General features: G+C 44.4%; 1 protein-coding gene across 1 annotated transcript in view; it reads right to left on the bottom strand.

Moving 5' to 3' along the window:
• MAD1L1 (mitotic arrest deficient 1 like 1) overlaps nucleotides 1-15,641 on the bottom strand; it is a 366,427-nt gene that overhangs the window by 252,081 nt on the left and 98,705 nt on the right. The window lies entirely within an intron of this gene.

A 15,641-nucleotide genomic window follows, 5' to 3' on the forward strand; every position in this document is an offset into this window, starting at 1 on the left:
CGAATGAACAAACCCATTTTGGAGACAATGTTTAGACGTTTTTCTGCTATTAAATGATGACTGGTGACTGCCATCTGGCATTACCAGAGCTGTCATTAGTCTGACTCTGGATGGGAAACAAAGAGATGCCATGAGCACGATGACAAGAGCACTTCGCGCCGTCTGACAGCCGGTCCTGGTGCCTGGGGCCAGCGCACCAGAGCTCACACACGAACACCGATACACGTACACACATTGTGCAGCCTCCTCTGCTTCCCACCTATACGTGCTATACATCTGTGTGCTCTGGCCCACGTTTCCTCAGCCTGTAGCAAACACCAAATCCTGAAGGGTGAAGAGCAAAGCAATTTCATTGTTAGAAGATTTGATGAAACAGCTCTATAGCAGCGCACAGTTCTTCAAATCTCAGGCAGCAAAAAGGCTGGCGGGCTGTAAGGGGTAAGCTGAAATCACTCCTCAATGACTTACGTTTTCCAAATGTGACAAGTGTTAATTAATCAGCATCCTTTTACTACAGGAAATCTCATACAAATTTTCACAGAATCCCAGAGTGTCAGGGGTTGGAAGGACCTGGAAAGCTCATCCAGTGCAATCCCCCCATGGAGCAGGAACACCCAGATGAGGTTACACAGGAAGGTGTCCAGGCGGGTTGGAATGTCTGCAGAGAAGGAGACTCCACAACCCCCCTGGGCAGCCTGGGCCAGGCTCTGACACCCTCACCCCCAACAAGTTTCTTCTCGTATTTAAGTGGAACCTCCTGTGTCCCAGTTTGAACCCGTTACCCCTTGTCCTGTCACTGGTTGTCACCAGCAGAGCCTGGCTCCATCCTCCTGACACTCCCCCTTTCCATAATGATCCCCATGAATTAGTCCCCCCTCCGTCTCCTCTTCTCCAGCTCCAGAGCCCCAGCTCCCTCATTTTGGTGGGGGGAACAAAAAATAAGCATAAATGGGAGGAGACGTAGTGCCACAGTCTTTGGCAACACAAGATTGTCAAAGAGCTCTTCCCTAGCAGGTTGGATTTGCTCTGGAAGCGGCATCCTGCTGGTTGGTCGCATCACATCCCCCCACTTCCCGTTGTTTTTTTACCACTGTACTATCAAGAGCAGACATTTCACTTGATTAATCATACCAGATTCCAGTGCTAGAAGACACATAAAATAACCAGCATGGCAACTTCAAAAGCTTGGTGACCGATAAAGCTCAGAATGCACACTTCTATGAATAAGTAAGCATGAATTTCAATAAAATGACCTTTAACACAACAGGATCCAGCTGAACTAAGAAGGAAATCTCTACTGACACATAAATTACTAAAGATGAAGGTGTTCCTTCTAAGATTTACCTTACATAGAATAGTCCTTATTCACAGTGAGCACTAATCCTCTTTAAACGATGCACTGGTTCCCACAGCTTTGAGAAGTCACGTTCTAATCTGATCTAAATTTTCCAGTAGAGAGAAACACCATCAAAAGTGCACTCGACAGCTATGAAGACAAACAAAAGATGAACCTGGAATAGCTTCACAAAAACACATTCTAATCACACTCGTGATTAGTTCAAAGATTGCACTTCAGCCATCTGGTGAGATTAGCTGGCACTGATAATATTTGAACCAGCTTATCTGCCATCTGATTGCTTCATTTTAAATAAGTCTGCAATCACCTACCAGAGAGTTTCTTTTCCTAAGACAAAAAAAAAAGAAGAAAAATCCACAAATACTCCAGATAAGGTAAATCAGATTTGGGATCTCAATCTGATCCCAGAGTACAAGTCTACCCGGCGCTATCTGCTGCCCACGGGTGCCCCTTTCAGCGAGTGATTCATTGTACAAGAGCGACAGCGGCTGGGATCCGGTCACTTTGCTTTGCCTGCGAACACAGTGATTTGTTTATTCTGCAACAATCCCCTGGGATATTCAGACACTCACACAGGGAGTAGATGATGAACTTTGCAGAAATTGCTAGTTGCAATACAAGAACTTGCAAGAGTATCTCAAATCTTCATCAAAATCCGAAAGAAAATAAACCTACCGATCTCCATAGACTTTATTTTTTTTAACGCTACCAGTTTCCTAAAGATGAAAATAAAGACAAATATCAAAAAGTTGTTATGCTTGCGTAAAGTAAGGAAAGGTCATGCAAATGTAAAATATAATGGAGAATTTCAAGTAAGTAAAAGCCATAGCAATAATAATCATTTATATTTTAAAGGCAGACAAATTTCAATACAAACCAAATCAAAACAAGCCCACATAAACCAAAAGCACACCCTGGAGATGGAGGCTGTGTGCACGGGGTGATGCGCTGCACTCTGGCCCAGCAAAGCTACAGGCTCTGAAAGGGTTCACACCAGTTTTGTGCTGCTGTACCTGAACCACAGGACCGTGACATTTGAACCACACAACTGTGACAGCGGCAACTAAACGCTTCAAGAAATTAAACCGCACCAAGGAGATGATATAATAATCTCCAAGCTAAGTATTCACCCAAGACCAAAATAACAAAGGTGTTAACAGTCAAAGGAATAAAATGATTTATGATGAAAAATGGCTATTATTTTGGAGTTACTAGACATTAGACATGGTTTGAAACAGCAGATAAGGTTGTTCTGGGAAATTAGAGTCATTGGCAAGACAGTTTCACGTGAACATTAAGAAATAGTGATAGATAAGCACAAGCTTTTGTTAAAGTAATTTAAACTGAACTAGCTAACGATTCTTTGAGAGAACTCACAGGAGACCTAACTAGTGAATGCAGGGTTTGGAAAGTCTGTATGAATGACCAAGCATCCCACATTCAAGCATCCTCTCATTACATGAGAGTCAAATACCTGTTGGTAGGAGCTGCCCTGCAGAGGAGCACACACAGAATCACACAGAATCCCAGAGTGTCAGGGGTTGAAGGGACCTGGAAAGCTCATCCAGTGCAATCCCCCCATGGAGCAGGAACACCCAGATGAGGTTACACAGGAAGGTGTCCAGGCGGGTTGGAATGTCTGCAGAGAAGGAGACTCCACAACCCCCCTGGGCAGCCTGGGCCAGGCTCTGACACCCTCACCCCCAACAAGTTTCTTCTCAAATTTAAATGGAACCTCCTGTGTCCCAGTTTGAATCCGTTACCCCTTGTCCTGTCCCTGGTTGTCACCAGCAGAGCCTGGCTCCATCCTCCTGACACTCCCCCTTTCCATATTGATCCCCAGGAATGAGTCCCCCCTCAGTCTCCTCTTGTCCAGCTCCAGAGCCCCAGCTCTCGAGGTAACGGGGCTTCTCTATCTCACAGGAATGACAGAAGTTAAAATGCAACTCTAAACACCAAGTACTGCTAAAATATGAGCGACAGTGTCACTCAGGTTCCCAAAATAGATATCATTTAACCTTCATTAGTTGTTAACAGCTCTCATAAGTCTACTAAGCATTAATATTCAGATATTTATAAAGCATTTAACTCCAGACCAAGTCCCGAGACAAAGAAAAAAAAAGGAAGGACAGCCAATGTAACAAGGATATTCCTCTCTCCAGAGTTTCTTATCACTGCTTCTTGGGGAAAAATTCACAAGGAAAAAGAACTGATTGATCTGGATAAATAAAGCCCGTAAGTCCCAAAGCTCTCCCAGGGGACAGCAGGAATCTTGCTTGTTACATCTTGACAATGCAGCAAAACAAGAAGATACCAGTTTTCTTAGGTTGCGTTTGTGTGCAAATTACATGTAATTTTATTAGCATTCTGTTTAGCATATTAAAAGTTAATTACAAATCAAAACTTTCGATGCAGATCCTTGGGTATCCATTTATTTGCAGGGAGGCACTACGATCCATGCCCAGAACCACAAGAGAGGAGGAACAGCTTGTAGGTTCTGTCAGCAGAAAACCATCCAAAATACTGTGAATTCTCCATAAAGCAAAGCAAGTATGACCCCAGGCCTTGTAGGCCAGGGTCAGCAATAAGTCTGTCATCTGCTGCTACTGCTAATTCAACTGGAAATGTGTACTTGGATGTTCTGGCTGCAGTTCCTTTAGAGATCCAGATCCTTCAGTGGAGTGGTCTGATTTTAAAGCTAAGCCCGCGTAACTGCTGGGTGATGAGGAGGAACGACTCCACATGCCTGCTCCACCTATCAGAAAACTAATCAGACAAAAAGAAAAACCCAAAAAAACAAAACACACACACAAAACCAGCTACTTGTGCAGAGGGAGAAGTAGCAAACGCTGACAAAGAAACCCTCAAAGCCATCCTAGCTAGGTGAGATGTGAAAACGCCTCCTCCGAAAGTGGGGATATTTTGGGGAGAAGACAGATTCAGAGGAGTCAGATCCAGCTGGGCCCTCACAGGGGCCAAATTGTCCCCAGTGTTAGGGAGCGAACTCCAACAGAGATCGTGACTCAAGATGCAGAGGATGCGGCAACCGCTGCAAGAGAAGGATCTTGAGAATGAACCTCAGAACTCTCAGGGAGGAAAACAAGGTGGGGAAGGTCCACACATTCCGCTGTGTTTCTTAATTACTTGTGTTATCTGAAGGAAAACATCAGATTTAGAACATATGTTTCATGTCCTTCAGCTTGCATATACCTCTAGAGAGTTAAACTAAAAACCCGACTGTTAGGTGCAGCTGTTCAGCATCCTATCTGGGATCTTTGCAAGGGCTTCGGCAGTTTGCTTTTCCCTTCCTTTCCCTTTTATGCAAGAACAAGTTAATATTGGAATGCAAGGGCTACAAACATAGCCTGTGGTCAACGCCATGCATGACAAACTCATGTGCATAGATATTACATAAGAAACACATTGGCTAGCATAAAAGGGGGGGGTTAAATAGCTTTCTTGAGGTTTTTTTCAACATTTCTTTGGTTGAAAATATTTCATTTAAAGCATGACAAAGATGCTCCATTATGAACAACTCACCAACATGCCTGTGTGACAGTTACACCCCAGACACGAGCAGAATCAGACACTCAGCATCTCTTGCTGTAGCTCACAAGTTCAAAGAAGGAAACACCGATGAACTAAGCAGCACGTTTTTGCTCAGCGTCACAGAGGATTATTTGGAGATATTATAGTTTTGTGGCTTTAAATTGGGAGGGAAAGGGGGAAAACAAACAGATGAGTTGCTTTGGTATTTTGCTAGAAGTGAATGGAAGAGCTGAGATTTACTCAAAGGATTGCAGAGTGAATGGGGATAGGACAAGACGCTCCCTGGGAGCGCAGTGGGGACCGTAGAACAAGTACGAGGGGATAAAGGTGATGGTCAGGGCTACAGCAGGTTCAAGCAGGGAGTGGGAGCGATGTCACTGGAGTAAGTATTGCCGCTTGTTCATGTTCAATTAATGCAAAAGGTCAAAAATTCTCTTGCACGGTGGGTTTTATTTTCAGCAAACAACCTAGACTGGTTCACAAGGAGCTTTTCCCCCAGCACCAAACTCTTCTTTACGCTATCTTAATAAACATCTTGACGCTGGAGAGGGATAAAAGGCATTTTGTTTTGATTTCATTATATTTCCTGAAATTGCCTTTTTTATTTCTGTGGTTTTTTCTTGCCATTCAGTTGTGGTGGCCCTCACAGAGGGATAACGCAATAACACTCCTGGACAAGGTCAGCTTTGCAAATGGCATTTCCCCCTGACAAAACAAGCACAGCTTCTCGTCTTTTGTAATTAATAGAATAGAAAGGTCAACCTGGAAAGTTGGTCTCCAAAGGTAGAATTTAATCAACAGAAAGTTAATTTTTTGAAGGCAGAACGTGTTTCCTTAGCTGTAGAACTGAAAGCACTGTTTACACAGTAGCCCCTCCAGGCGTTTGCAGCTTGGAGGCACCAGATCGGAACAAACCTTCTCAAACAACTGCAGAAAAGCGATTCATAGCGATAGAAAACGAAGCCTCACTTCTCCCACGGTCCCAAATTGCTTCCACCTGAACAGGAAAGTTTATGGTTGATGGTTGTTCACAGCTCCTGGTCCAGACGTCCTACACAACATCAAAAAACTAACTAAAAAAATAGCAGATGTCCTGTATATTGAGGACGTTGTAATATGATCTCATGACATCAATTAGAATTCATTAACTGAAACCAAACCAATTCTTCAAATCTGCGATAGTTTCTATTAAATAATGTTGTCTCTATCTGAAATATCACCTAAGCAAAAGTGCTCATAAAACAGGGAACAGGTCACTTCTCCTCAGTGCAATAAATCAGGGGTCAAGACCATTTCCACAATGCTTCAAAAAAACACATTTGACTTGTAATATATTCATCAACTTAAGCAAGGTTTGAGCTGAGATGTTGTGAATGTCCATTGAACAAAGTGGTTAGTGCTGCGTGCTACTGTGCCAGGAGCAACTCAACACGGCTTCAGCTTCATAAAGATTCTGGGTCTTCGTTTCAGAGGATGCTCTGAGTAACTGGTGCCTGAGCAGTGCAGCTGTTCTCACCAGAGGCTCACATCACATGTTGAAATAAGCTACTGTGCAATTACTTAATTATCTCTCTCTCTCCTATCCTTTAAAAAAAAAGCCACTGCAATTCAACTTGGAGCAAACCCAGTTAATCCAGTTTTATGACTTAGAATTAAAACAGAGGCAAGTCAAGAGATTCAAAGCTGCGGCTCTTGGCAATACCACCGCTCTAAGAGGCACAGATATTAATGCCTTCGAACCGTAAGTATTTGAGGAACAAAGAAATGCAAAAACCCCTCCTTTTTGTGCAGCTTATCCTAGCTGCTATTTTAGACTGCTGTTCAGAAATCCGAAATCCCTTCCCTGTCCTTGGAAGTCCATGTTCAGCCACCTCTTATGGTCGCCTGTCCCGTGCTGGCGAGGAGCATCAGAGGGGTTTGTTCTGCCCAACTTCCCTTATCACCAACTCCCTCACTCCCCACATCCATCTTCCCACTTGCTTTTTCTGCCATAACCACTCGACCATCCTTCATAATTCAGGGCTGAGGAGCTAAGGAATAAATGTTACAGCACACGCATCAAGGGAACCGTAACTTTGAATTACCTGACCCGGGTGAGTTTAAATTCTCAGCCATAACATTGGATTAACCTAATTTCTTTTTATTGAGTATTTTACCTCTAGAAGTCCTACAGCCCTTTCTCTCAGAGAAATATGAGAACTGAAGGTCAAATAAATTCTTTTATGAGTATATTTCTAATTTTCATAATCTAACCTCTTAGTGTTGAGCATTAATATCTAGTGGAGGTGGGACAAAGCAGAATCCACTCAGGATTCTGGGACAAAAGATCACATTTCTGTAGAACTTCAAAAATACCTCATAAAATAACATGGAACTTTAACTTCGCTGCATATTCTGAATTGTCAGAAAAATGCCTAAATAGAAATTATGTCAGACATAACATCAAAAAGAATACAGAGCTGTCCTTGTGCCACCACCTCAACAGTATCAGATACAAAGGTAGTAATGAATGCCGTATTTTTATCACTACCAGGTTTACCGGATACATAAAAAAAGCAACAGAAAGCATTATATAGAATTGATTCCCCAAAAAATTGCTAAGATAATTTTTATGTGCTCTTTCATGCTCCTAAAAGGGAAGGGGAAGCAAGGCCCACGGGCCAATTCAACTCTGCTGTTTTCTTCACTGAGTAAAGAAGAGTGAGTAAGCAAAGCTGTGAGCAAAGCAGGTAAAGTGAGGAAGCGAACGGCAACGACAACCCAGCACAAGAAAAGCAGCACTGATCTGAGCCAGAACACATGGATTTCTCCTGTCTTTCAGAAATCTGCAAATCTAACTCGAGAAACATTAGTATTTTCTGGTTTAAAGATACTCCCTCCTTCCAAATGGCCTCAGTGCACCGTGTCTGTCACGGAGGCACCCTGAGGGTAGTTTAAGGGACAACAGCGTCCAAAACAACTTTTATTAAACCGGTGAGAAATAGGGTTTTAGCACTGCAAAGTGACTTAAATACAGGTTCGGATATCAGTTGGGGAAGATTATGAAGGGGCAGCAACTAATACAACAGGCGCACAGAGTGCATACACATGGCTTCAGCAAAACAACGCCAGAGCCCGCCCTGGGTCCGGGAGGAGCACACACTGGCCTGTACACGCTGTGGGGTTGTTTTGAAGAGATACACGTACTCGTAGTGAGTACGGGAAGCGTAGGGTAAATTTATAATACACTCACAATCCTGCGAGGGTTAATACACGTGCAAATGTGCGCGGAATATTACACGTGCTTATGTGGAAGCACGGGAGGAAAATACACCCGCGATTGTGCGAGGGAATAATTTATACGCGCTCATATTGAGCACGTTAAGTTACGCGGAAAGTCAATACACTCGCAATCCTGCGAGGAGCAGTTTTACTCACGGCCGTGGCGGCGAGGCAGGCGGAGCCGCCATCCCCGGGGCGCTCGGCGGCAGCATCCGGCTCTGCTGTGAGAGCCCCGCGACAATGGGCGGAGTCTCGACACAGCCCCGGTTTTGATTGGCTGATCAGATCTGACTGGGCATTCCAGAAGCTTCTCTGCACCCCCACCCTGGCTGCGGGTGCCCCTGAAGCCTCCGAACACCCCCCACAGTGGCCCCGGGCACCCCCTCGGCGCTCCCTTCTCCTAAGGGCCCTGGGCAGGGGCTCTGGGGCCAAACAAAAGAAGCTGTTGGCCTCAAACTGCAGAGAGAGGGAGACATGTCTGCTCCTTCCATGATGAAGGGGGGGGGGCGGGGCAGGGGGGTTTGCATCCTGCCACAGCGTCCAAATTACCACAGAGAGCCTCTTCGCCACACACATAAACTTCAGCTCTCCTTATTCATTCTTTATTGAGAGGTTCAGCAATTATATCAGCAAACGACATTAGTGGGCCTCATGGAACAGCCTGTTTCAAAGGAGAATGACTTGTACTCACTTTACCCTGGAAGACAATTTCCATTTGCTTAATATAGTCCTGATATTTTACTGACGTAATTATACTCTTAGCTATCAGTAACAATTAAACCCTTAAACTGAGGTTGCTTAATAAAGGTCTCAAAATAAATAACACATCCCAAACACAATATTTTAAAATGTCAAGCGTGCAAAGATCTTGCAATGAATATAACTAAGCATCGAGCATAAATCGGCTCAAAGTTAGCCCGTCGTTGCACAAATGTCTGCAAAAATTGCCGCTAGAGTATCGTGGGATGCTGATCAGCACCCTCCAGAAAGGGCAGTGTGGGTAAAACCACCGCATTAAATGCTACGTCTGGTTCATAAGAAAGGCGGGTGAAGCCACCAACACTGCTCTGTTTCTAGAGCTGCAGAGCCCAGTGGCTTCTGTAACATCATCAAGACCGTGATGAGGCTGATAAAACCTGTATTTGTTATTTGTTATATAGAAACTTCCATGAAAACTAGACTCAGACCACTCTGGTACAAGCTAAATATTAAGAAAAAGCAGATAAATTAGACACTGACAAAGGACAGAAGAAAATCACTCTCAGACTCTGAGGTCTAGAGATATTGAAATCAGGTCAATATATCCTAGAAAGCTGTTACATGGTTTAAAGGTTCTTACAATGCAGACAGCAAGATGATTAAGAAAGGTGAAGTAGACCAGTGAGAGGCATTAAAAAAAACCTACAGCAGCCAGAAAAACCTGTTGTCAGAACAAATATTTGCAGAATCTCCTTATGGAGCATCCATTGCAGGCAAAGAGTGGTGCAGCAAAGCACCTCCAACGCTGCGACGTTTGGGAGGTCTAGAAGGTGATTAGGTGGATCGAGACTAAAACATAACACAGTAAGTAAATGGAAGATGATATTAAGAGAAAAATCACAACAAATGTGGGTGATGTAAGGGGAAAAAACCCTGATGTTAAAAGAAATCCTGCCAGAACTCTCTTTCCCTGAAGCACCTCCACCTCACACGACACAGGCCTGGCAGAGACCGGCAGAAGCAAACACAAAACGGGACATTTCCCCAACCCCAACAATGTCTAAAGCAGCTGTCACCCAACCCCTGGATCCCACCTTCTCCTCACAGAACGTCACTTTATCCAGCCACCCAGGCACTCCTGTGGAAACCATCAACACAAAGCCCAACGGCTGTCCCGCATCAGGCTGAACTCATTGACCCTAACAGCAGCTAACGGAGGGGAGAAGTGTTTTATATAGAATTATGGAATGGTTTGGGTTGGAAGGGACCTTAAAGATCACCTCGTTCCACGCCTCTGCCATGGGCAGGGACATTTTCCACCAGACCGGGTTGTTCCAAGCCCCATCCAACCTGACCTTGAACCCTTCCAGGGACGGGGCATCCACAGCTGCTCTGGGCAGCCTGTTCCCGGGCCTCACCGCTCTCATTTCTACCTCATTGCTGGCCTGTTAGTCCTCATCCTTTAGGAAAGGCACCCTACGAGCAGAGCCTGGGAATTAAAATTCATGATGTTACTGGATACTAAAAATTACAATTCAGCAGAGACCTGTTCCAGCCCCCCGTGCTCCACAGGCAGCAATTACCTCCTTCTCTCCGTCCCACAGCAGTTAATGATCTTTTCTCTTCCCTTGCTATCATCCTCCTCTGCCCGTAACTACCAATCGCCTTTTCTCTGAAATTATTTAACTGATTAATATAATCAAATTGAAATTAAAGGGAACTGAGCTTGACCTAAAGGGTTGTTGAGTCTCTTTCAAACACAGATTGCCTTGTCTCCCCTGTTCTCACACTCACAGGGTGATCTAAGTGCTCCTTACCTGACAGAACTTGCCTCACTGAATTACAGAAGAGGGAGCAATGAAAGCGCTTTAAAATGTGTTTATTTGCAGGCATGAAAAGGAAGATAACTTCTATGGGTTTATAAAAATCTGCGAAGGGGAGACACGGTCAGCGGAGGGAAAGGATTGGCAAGAGTCAGGCTGACAGCGGTTAACAATCCTGCACACAGCTGGTGGTACATGAGAAATGGTGCTGCTTAAATGACAGACATGGAGTCATGAGATGGATCGAAGGAAGGCAGCAGCATCGTATCACAGCAGCCAGGGAAGAGCATTTGATAGCACTCATAACGCAGAGGAGCAGCTCAATTCTGCCCCAACGCCGGCCGTGCTGCCTGGACACACAGCATCGGCTGTGACAGCCCAGAGACTTTCTGCTGCCAGGCAGCTGTTTGCCAGCATGGCTGCTTTGATTGCTACTCATTGCTATATTTAAAGCTCATTTTTTTCACATCTGCCAGGAAAAGGGTTAATTCACCTTCTGCGCTGAATTTCCAGAACTTTAAGATCCTTCCTTGTGCTTTAAAATCATCTGCCTCCTAAGAAAAACATAATGCAGGACCCAATATGACAGAAAAACTGTCAGCATTCTTTTAAATCTTTACTGATTACAAAACAAAGCAGATGGCAAATCAAGTCATGAACTCTGCATCTGCCACGCTTAATGAACAGTTTAATTACCCAGTCCCAATTCTGATGCATCTCTGCCGTTCCCAGCTCCAGAAGTCACTCACATACTTCGCACCGACTCTTGCAGAGATATCTCCAGGAACATGTGGCACGAACAGTCAGCTGGAGATGGTTAATCAATACTTGTTTCATCTCCGGCTTTTATGGTGATGGCCTAAATTATGTCTCAATAGAAACAGATTTCCTATCAGATCACTCAGAAAACAAACTGGAGTTTTTCAGGCTTTTCTGCGGGCAGTGGAGAACCCGAAGCAGACAAACGCACAGACGGGAAATAAACACAGCGAAACAACAACATCCAGTACAATGAGATTAATTCATTTGCTGCGTTACGCCTTATACAAGACCAAGGGATGCAATTAGGACAGTGTATATTCACCAAGTCTACAATTTGAGAAGCAAATTGGACTCATTTGGGATAAGTTACAAGAACTAAATGAAATTGTGCTTCACATTTTGAGATTTCGGGTATGCAAATAGGCAAGAGCTTCCCGTGGAGGCCCACGCACACGCAGCAAGCCAACGCGGCTCAAAGCCACCGCGTGCGCTCCAGGCTGCTCCTGCTCACCCCGCAGCTTCGTGTCACTATATCCACCAGCTCTGTGCAGAGAAGAAACAACTGTTTTAAAGAGCCACTGAACCGCACACGTGCGGGAGAAGATTCTGGAAGGTGCGAACCCAACAGTAGCTAAACAACCAATACAGACAAGGGCTGATCTCGACCAGGCAAAATCACATCAGGTGAGGTGGAGGTGAAAACTCTATGAAGACCAAAATACCCCAGCCTTCAGCCCTCCACATCAGGTGGCTTTGGGAGCTCTTCAACGTGTCTTTTTTGCTTTTCTCCAACCTCACTTCTTCTGCACAAGGTACATTTGTGCCTCCTGAAACAAAAAGACCGGAGCTTGCTTTCCATTAAGCACTGACTCAAGCAGCTGCTTGCACTCGGGTAAGGATGTGCAGAAAGGGTTTTTCATTTGGGAGACCTACATGTCAAATAACATTTCCTACGAGATTCGCATTTTCGCCATTCAGTAGAATTGGCTGTTTTACATAAGCTTGCTTCATAAACAAAGACCAGGGGTTGTATGCAATGCTCTCAGAAAAACAGAAATACAAGCTGAAGGACAACACAGAAGTCAAATACAAAACTGTGCAGGTAAAGATGGCATTCAAAGCCAATAGAGCAGTAAATCAAACAGGAGAAAGGGCAGAGATGGAGCAGGTCTTTCCCCAGCATTTCAGACACCTCCCACTACTCCTGTATCAGAACTACCTTGGGTAATAAAGCCCAGATTAAAGATTTCCGTAAAACTCTAAACAAGTCAAAGCAAAAAGACAGCACAACAGACAGCAAATGCAGTCAAGTGGATTTCTAGCAAAGCGAGCGAATACATCCCTTCGATTTCTTTTTCATCACATCAAGTGGATAGAGAGATGCTCCAGGAGACACCTTCAAGCCACCGATGTCTGAAAAACTCTAGGGTGTCCAAATCTAGTCTCACATTTCACTGAAAACATGCAGATCAGAAAACTTACTGCCTTGATTTACAAGGACGTATGGGGGAAAGCGATCAAATAACGTGTTCTAAACAGCAGTTTGTCAACAGGAATAATGAGGACGCCACTCCTACAGCAGCCCATGTCAGAGGTGGAACCGTGGGGCTGGACCACTCCGCTGGTATGTCAGAGATCGGACAACGCTGCTCTTCAAAGAGATTTGTTGTGACTCACCCACAGATCCTACACGGACAGTTGTGCCCATTCCAAAGAGTGAACCCACTGGAAACGCCCAAGTGAGGTCAAGAAAGCCCAAAAGAAGTAAATGAGGCGAGGGAGCGATCGATGGAGGGAGAAGTTAAATGCACTGCGATGGAAATACGAGAGCAGCCAAGAAAGGCAGAGACTGCAGCAGGTAGAAAATGAAAAAGACCAAACAAGCGAGACAGGCAATCCGGGAAAGGCAGAAAGTATTGCTTGATCCTGAGGAAAATAATTCAATAGCCATAAAAGTAACCTGAGAAGGAACCAGACTGGCAAAGCAAATACCTCCTGAGGAGAGTATGATTGCTACTGAAATATTAGGTACCGCTGTTATCAAATGAAAAACAACTTATCATTTTCTATTAATCTTTCAAAACCTGTTCGAGACCTGGGATTTCCAGGTTACAATTTGAGCCCAAGGAAAGGATGGCTGTTACTGCATTAAACTTGTGTGGTTAAACATGGACGATGCCTTTCTATCCTTATTTGCTCAGCATACAGGAACGGAGTTGCTGCCCTACTAGAGGGTCAAATATACACAAATGCAAAAATCACGCTATCAAAAGCAATGGCAAGTCAATCATATATACAATAGTCTCCCCCAAATTAGATTTTCACAGTCCTATTTAACGAGACAAAGATTCAATAGAGAGAGCTCATCTTTTCCATTCTTAGATTACATAGAAACACACCGTACTACTGACGCCACTAATTAGATGATTAAATACCATTCTAGGTGATATGCTTTCAATGTTAAATAATCATTTTGAATAGGAAATATATTAGCTCAATCTCATTTGAAATCACAATATCGTACTTTTTTAATTAAATGGAATTCCTCCTTCTGATTTTGCAGGAGAAGAGCAACCAGCAGGAGAAACAGAGCCATGGCTAGATTGCCCAAGTGCCATAATGTATGTACTTATCCACGAAGGACCCCCAGCATCCTTTAGAACAGGTCAGCTGAGGAACCATTCAGCACGCTGAAAACTTCCACTGTTATAGCACAAGTTCATTTGCCGTGGTCTGAAGGACATTTCCAACTTCTCCTCTACTCCTCTCCAGGGGGAGGATAAGCAGGGTAGTAAACAAAGCAAGGGCTCTGTCTTTTGATATAAATTAGGGTACAATCCATTACATGACAAAGTACTGTTGTCTTTTTGTCCAGTGCTTAAAGAAAACTAATGATATTTTGTGTTCTACAACGAAACGTGTTTCTGCTGAGGACTTGGAAATAAGTTAATAAAGGGAATATTTTAGCAACCATCTGAGAAGCTTCAGGGCTGAGCGGCGTGCTGCAATGCTGACAGCTGAGAAAGTGGTAAAGGAAGGACTTTTATCAGGTTCGGTATCCACCTGTGTCACAGCCAGCCATGGCAGCAGCAAAGCAGGAGAGGATGGAGGGCTGTCTGCTGCTGGGCTGTGAGAAACACTGACAAGAGATGTCTGCTCTGTTTCCATGGAGAGGGACTGGTCCATCCACCCTGACCGCAGCGTCTGCCTCAGCGTGAAGCGCAAGGAACTGCCGTCATTTCTCTCTTCTCACTTAACGTGACTCTCCCTGGCATCAAATTCTGCAGCCAGAAGACCTGATATATCCTCTTGCGAAGCGGTTGCTTCATGCTTCAATAAGCCCTGCTTACCGCACCCCATATCGCAGCTTCTTTGGCTCAACAACGACACAGAATTACACAGAACTGGGTGCAGCACAATTAAAACCCAGGAAAACGCTTTAGGTGACACTCAAAATTAAAGCTCAAAGCGCAAGGAACAGAACAGCTTCTTCCCCTCTTGCTCAGATGCTTCTATCTCAGCGCCGTTCCCCCGCGCACGGTGACGTCCCCGGGCCCCTCTCACGCACTCTACCTGGGTCTGACCTTACGCAAACCCAGCCGCTGACTTACGCGAGCAGCTTTCGAACGTCAGGGAGATTGCTCAGATGAGTGAAGTTCAGTATTCTTGGAAAGTGAAGTAACTATCATTCTGACTAGAGAGAATTATTATTCCCTTTGGGGAAAGAGCGCTCTCAGAATTTCATATGAAGTTTTCAATGCTCTACAGACTTCAAAATTATTGTATAGAATTTCATCGCGCGAGCATACCTGATATAGGATAATGCAGACTTCTTTGATATGTCCTATAGAAAGAATCTTAAAATGTATTTTCAATTTACTGGTCTAGTGCCTGCCATTACATTCGCACAGACTTTCAGCGTAAGAGGAAGGCAAATCTCTTACTCTCTGTAAATTGTTTTTCCACAGGAACAGTTGACAAGGTGCCGTCATTTCGTTCTCTTTAGGAAAGGAGGTGATGCAGCCAAATCTATTACAAATTCCCTTCGGTGGCTCCAAGCACTCCAGCAACAACACGACCCGATTCTCTGCCCTCACACAAACGCCAGGCCTGAGGTGAAGTCACGTATCACACACACAGCATGAGCCCAGATGGGGGGAACACCAGCAAAGCCTACTAGTACTTTTATT

This window comes from Nesoenas mayeri (assembly GCF_963082525.1).
Source record: "Nesoenas mayeri genome assembly, chromosome: 15".
NCBI classification, from domain to species: domain Eukaryota; kingdom Metazoa; phylum Chordata; class Aves; order Columbiformes; family Columbidae; genus Nesoenas; species Nesoenas mayeri.